The following is a 6,478-nucleotide window of genomic DNA, read 5'->3' as shown; positions in this document are numbered from 1 at the left end:
GGGCCAAACGGTGAAATACTTGGTGCAGGGTCTGCAAGTGATCTTGCCAAGTTCCAGTATAAACTGCCAGATCATCCAAATAAGCACTGCAGTTGGAGAGGCCACTCAGAACTCTGAAAGGTAGCAGGAGCATTACACATACCAAATGCCATGACAGTATACTGTAAAAAGTCATGTGGTGTCACAAAGGCTGAAATGTTGGGGACTGGCCAGTAACCTTTTAGAAGGTCCAACTTGGTTACATGCCTTGCAGCCACATTGTGTCCACACAATCTTCAATTGTTGGGAGAAGATAGGAGTCAGTGATGAAGGCGAACCATCCGACTGGGTTTCTAACAAACAAGGTGAGCTCCAGGGACTGTGACTGGGCTTAGCTAAACCAAAGCAGGTATTCAGCTTCCTGTTTCATCATTGAGCGCTTTATGAGATTAGCACGATAAGGGTGCTGCTTGATGGGCTCTGCGTTTTGCGTATATCATGTTCCAGCACCGTAGTGCGAGTTGGTACATCACCTAATAAGCAGGTGTATTCATTAATTAGAACAGTTATTTCCTCTTGGTGTTCTGGGGACAAATAGCCAAGCTGACTCTGCACTGACTTTAACATCTCCGAGTTTGCAAGACTAGGCTGGAACAGAGATAATTCATTCTTAATTCATCAGTTTCACCAATACTCTCCACCTCTAGTCGACTTGAAGCTGCGATGTGAGCAGACACTCCATTCGGTTCTAGTGCAGGTCAAGAGTGGTACAAGCATGGTTATGTAGCAGACATGCAACTTGCATCTACCATTAGGGGTACAGATTACATGATCATTTTCTCCTATTTTATCACAGACCTCAAAAGGCCCATCATACTCTGCAGACAAGGCTGAGCCTGGAACAAGAGTAAGCACCTGCTCTCCTGCTTTGTCAACGCTGTAACAACCGCCTTTGCTGTAGCATGTGTAGCAGCACACATGATGGGGAGCAGATATTGATTTCCCGACTTTATTCTCGGTAGTGGTGCAACACTCTACTATGACATGGTCAAACGGCTGATCCACTACGGGAATAGGACACAAAGGGGCAGTGGGTACCACCTGATTTGGTTTACCAGCAATCTGGACACATGACTGCAACAGAACCTAGAAACATCACGCTTCATACCGGGCCACATAAATGCTTTAACAAAAGCTGGTATGCTTTTTTTGACGGTTAGTGTCCAGACCACTGGCTCTCATGAGCCTGAGACAGGACCTTAGATCTATATATAGTTGGCATAATAATCTGATTTACTTTATTCCAGTCCTCATCTTCCGAACCTGATGAAGACTGCTGATGCAATAAAGCATCCTGTTCTACTATAGGCTTGTTGTTCTTTACTGGCTTGATCAGCACTTACCACACGATGGAAAGAATTTCATAATGTTTCGTCAGCTTGCTGGGCTGAAGTGTTTTCCTGGTCAGGGGAAGTGTTCTTCAAAAATGGGTCAGGCTGCTCTGGCACCACAGAGTGTGGGGGTAACAGAATATTGTTTTTGTCAGTTTGTACATCAGCACAGAATCAGAGAGTGAAACTTCAGCATCTTCACCTGATTGTGCGCGGGTAACCACACAGGCCGGATAAAGCGCAGGGGTCACAGAAAAGTCTGGGGACCTCTGCTTTAGGGGATTGTCTAAAACCTCCAGACTTGGAAGCACTAAACCTCCAGCAATATCCCCATTAACATGTACACACCATCTATTGGTAAGGCAGGGCAAAGAGCGACAGGGAAGTCCTGTAACAAGTTCTGATTTTATGTAAACCCAGTGAGCTGGCCTGGGAGCGTAACCCAACTCTATCCCAGGCAGAACAGAGGTGAAACCGCAGGTACTCTGAGTTGAGAAAGGTAAGACGCTAAAGAGGGTGACAGTCTGGGAGCCTCCAGCGTCCCTCAAAGTACGTACTGGTTTCAGACCAGAGGGATCAGAGGGATCAGCTGTCAGCGATTCCAAGCCATAAAAAATGACAGGTTCAAAACAACAACAAGTCACAGACCCTGGATCAGCAAACAGCCCCAGGCCATCACACTTCCTCTTCCATGTTTGACAGTCGATGCCACACACTGTGGAACCATCCCTTCACCTACCCAGCGGTGCACAAAGATCCCAAGTGATGAACCGAAGATTTCAAATCTTGATTAATCAATCATAATACCTTCTTTGTCTTATTCTGACATCTCAGCAATGGCTTTATACCTGCAGCCCGAAGTCTTCTCTTCACAGTTAAAACTTGTATTCTAAGAAACTTGTCTTCTGATTCAGTCGTGTCTTTGGGTCTGCCAGACCTCACAGTTTGTTTCTGAGCCTTTGGATGGTGAAGGAAACTGGACTCACTGACACCTCGACTTTGTTTGCAGTCTCTCTGTAGCACAGACCTGCATTTATAAGTGTTATGATGGTCTGTCTCTCTTCCATTGTTAATCGCCTTTTTCTCACATCACTCTACTTTCTGCAGTACAACAATGTTCAGCTGATGCTGACGAGGGTTTGGTACCACAGTGTGTCCAGCACAGCTTTATGCAGACAGAGGGGGCTGGAAGTAACACCTGTAGGAGTTAGTAGCAGCAGCTTCTGCACTGCTGCAGAGCAGCTTTAAACTGTTAACCCATGTTGTCCCTGAGAAAGGCCTTTTGTATAAGAAATGTACACAAAGGTTACATGTAAAACAACCCATTTAATTTGAAAAAATTAACAGTACTCTTTTTTTAAAATTGTAAACCCTGTTACTAATTTTGCAACAATACTTGGACTTTTTATATGAGTGGTATATTATTTTATGTCACTAAATTTCAACTAAATTTACATGATTTTGATCCCTGTTTCAATCCTTGGCTGCTCCAGTCTGCCTGTAGGCAACATAGTGAACTTCAAGTTACTCTCTGAAGTGTTCATAAGAGTGTGAGATTAACCGAGAAAGCACTTAGGTAGAAAAAGCATTAAAAAAAAAGGATTTTATGAATGGGTGAATGAGGCATGTTGTATAAAGTGCTTTGAGTTCTCAAGTTGAGCAGAAAAGTGCAATAAGTTAGATGGAAGCACAAGGAGGGTTAACACGAGGAACAGAGCGAGATTCTGGCGATATGTGTACACACACAAGGGAAAGTGAAGGCACAGGCCACAGGTGGGAACACAGCTTCTTCTTTGGGTTTGGGAGGCTAGATGCAACAATGCCGTATGCTGCCATCTGCTGTTTGTTACTTACAAGTCTTCTTCAGAATAAACAGGCCAGACACAAGCACTGTCAGTCTCAGGCCTCTATGCTCTCTTATACAGGTTAGTACTGCGTGAGTAATGTAACAGTACTTTACTGAAAAGTCAACTTTTACCTTTTTATCATTAAACACATTAATGACACATTAATGATCTTTTCACACCTTATGCAGATATTTTCCGAGTCATTCTCTCATCCAACCACATTCCAAAAAATTGAACTGCTTGACTCTCAAGGTACTTTCCTGATACTTGCAGATATTTAGTTGCTACTTTCCTTTTATGTCCAAATATCATATACTTGGTTTTATCAACAGATATTTTAAAGCCTGAATCATTAGCCCGTGTAACCACATCCTCCAAAGCTTGGATGCTCTGAATCTGAGAGAGAATAAACGGAAGGTTTCTTCCCTGTTTCCAGACGGCACCATCATCTGCAAGCAGAGAGACACCAAACTCTTTTCCCAGCCTATTAAACATGTCATTCAGCAGAATGTTGAACAGAGAAGGACTAATGACACTTCCTTGAGCAGTACCATTTTCAACCTCCAGCTCCTCACACAGTTCACTGCCAGCTCTCATTTGTGTTGCCCGGTTACATAAGAAATTCTGGATCCCATGTAGCATTCTTTCTCCTCCAGCATCATGGCATGTTGTTAGCAAGCCCTCCTTCCACAGCCGGTCATTTGCTTTTTCAGTATCTAAGAAGACTTCTACTTGCACCCATAGCTGAGTGACCCCACCTCAAACCGCTCTGGTGCAGTACAAAAACCCACTTTTCCAAATTCTTTACTAATCCGTTAACATTCACTCTATTGTCTTGCATATTAAAGAGGTGAGGGCCATAGGCCTGTACAAGCTGGACTTAGGCTCCTTTCCAGGTTATACAACAGGAATAATCATTGCACCTTTCCATTCTTTTGGAAGACCCCCATTTCCCCACACATTATTAAATACAGCTAACAACTTTTTAAAGAGTAGCTTTCCTGACTGTTTAAATAGCTGGAATCCATTTCCATCCCTGCCTGGAGATGTGTCTTTTCCTTTTGTTATGGCTCTATTTATCTAACATTAAGATCACATTGATAGCACCTGAGTTTCCTTGTTGTTGTTCTAGTCTCTCCTCCTTTTCTCTGCACTTACCTTTCTTTACTGTGTACCTTGTGAAACTGCTAAACTAACATGGTTAGCACCAGGTTCCATGTTTCGTGCTTTCACAGCGAGATTACATTTCAGATCCTACGGCGGGATCGTAATAGTTCTTTGGACGGGTTTCTTCTGTGGTATAACCTGAGCTGCAGCTGACCATACTGACATTTTTTAATAGAATCTTGTATTTTGATGCAGTACATCCCATTTACCAACAGTTCTGCTGATGCAAATGTCACGTCAGTAGATGATGATACTGTTTGATTTGTCCAAAACCATGAGGGCATGGGTCATCATTTAAAACAACCAAGTTGTGTTAGTCTATAGATTCCTTTACAACTCTACCGTTTCTGTCCTTCTAGCACTTAGCTACTGCATTCATTGCATAACAAACAGCATTATGCAAACAGTGCTAGTTGTCATCATTAGAACCTCTGTAGAACGAGTCCTCTGTGTCTGTGTCGTCTCATTCTAAATGGTGACTTTCATTCAAACCTTTGTGATTAAACTCCTTGAATCCTTGCAGCCTTTCTGCAGCAGAAGCGATTTCCTGCACCACATCTGAATTATTATTATTTGATTTTTTCTGCCATTTTTGATTTCCACATTGCTTCAACCATAAACACCAGTAGTTACTTTCCACTTACCACCACTGAATCATCACTAGCAGTTTATATGTTTATATGTTCAGCATAAACTTGTCTGGCTCCACTCACACTTTCCACGGGTTTGATAACTCTGATAACTCGAGTGATGCATTATATATTACTCCTTTAACCACTAACCGGTTTGGACACTTTTACACTCTTACCCAACAAATTATTAATCTTCAGTGCTTTAACAAACATGTTAAACCCCCCCTCTTTATTTTGGTCCTGTCCCAAAAGGAAAGCTCATCCATGTCACCATCTCAGGACATGGATGAGTTTTCCTTTTGCTTTTACTTTTGCCGGCTGTATTCCAGTGTTGGGCAAGTTACTTTGAAAAAGTAATTAATTATAGTTACTAGTTAGTTCTTCAAAAAAGTAACTGAGTTAGTAACTGAGTTACAAGACTCTAAAAGTAATTAATTACTTGAAAAGTAACTATTGCGTTACTTTGAAGAAAACGTTTAACCCTCTGGGGTCCAGAGTATAATTGGCCATTTTTAACTACTTTTGATGTTCCCTCCACATTTCACCATTAAAAACTATTTCCTTTGCCTTGTTTGGTATCATCCTTTTCAGCACAACCTCACGTGCCTGAATTTACAGTCATGTTTTAATTTTGACATACTGTATTAACACAATTGATCTAAAATCAGACAGAAAACATAAAATCCGAGTAGAAAAAGTTATATTTTTTATTGTAACAACCACAAACATGTTTAATGATCATATTTCATAACTTTAAATGCAAATATAAATTGTCAATTTTAAAATCATACACACAAGTTTTGAAAACAACAAAGTTACTTGCATCCATTTACCTTTTACCTTTTTTTAAATAACTATTTCAAACTATTTACAGAACAATCAGCTGTTCTTCAATAAGATGCCACACAAATTATTTGTGCCACTCCAAAAAAATAATTTCTGTCCACTATAAAGGAAACATCACAGCCTGATACCTGCAGGTCTGACAGCAGCAGGTGTGTCACTCCTGTTTCTACCTGGAGACAGCAGTCGCCTCATTGTTCTGACACACAACACAAAACTATCCACAACTCTACACACTAACTACACAAGACAACACATTAACTACACACTCCAAACACGCTAAACGTCACAAATCTCTCACATCTCAAAATTCACTCTCTTTTTCTGCTCTCTCTCTCTCGCCGTCACTCCTAAAACTTCCCCCTCTTCCTAAAGAACCAAATGTCATGTTGCCATATCATCTTTTCATTGGTCGACATGGTGCATTTTTCCACCAACACGAAAGGGCTGAATTTTGTTTGCTCATAAGCAGAGTGCTCGCTGCGCTGTCCTTAGACAGTAAACGTGACGAAACGATTGAGGAAAAACACGCGTATATATTGTTTATCATGACTCTGGTTTTACGTGACGCCGTTAGTAACGCCGTTACTTGTAACGCCATTATTCCCATCACTGCTGT

The sequence above is a fragment of the Perissodus microlepis genome, chromosome 3 (genome assembly GCF_051167445.1).
Source record: "Perissodus microlepis isolate ML-2025 ecotype Zambia chromosome 3, ASM5116744v1, whole genome shotgun sequence".
Taxonomy (NCBI): domain Eukaryota; kingdom Metazoa; phylum Chordata; class Actinopteri; order Cichliformes; family Cichlidae; genus Perissodus; species Perissodus microlepis.
This window is presented reverse-complemented; position numbering follows the sequence as displayed.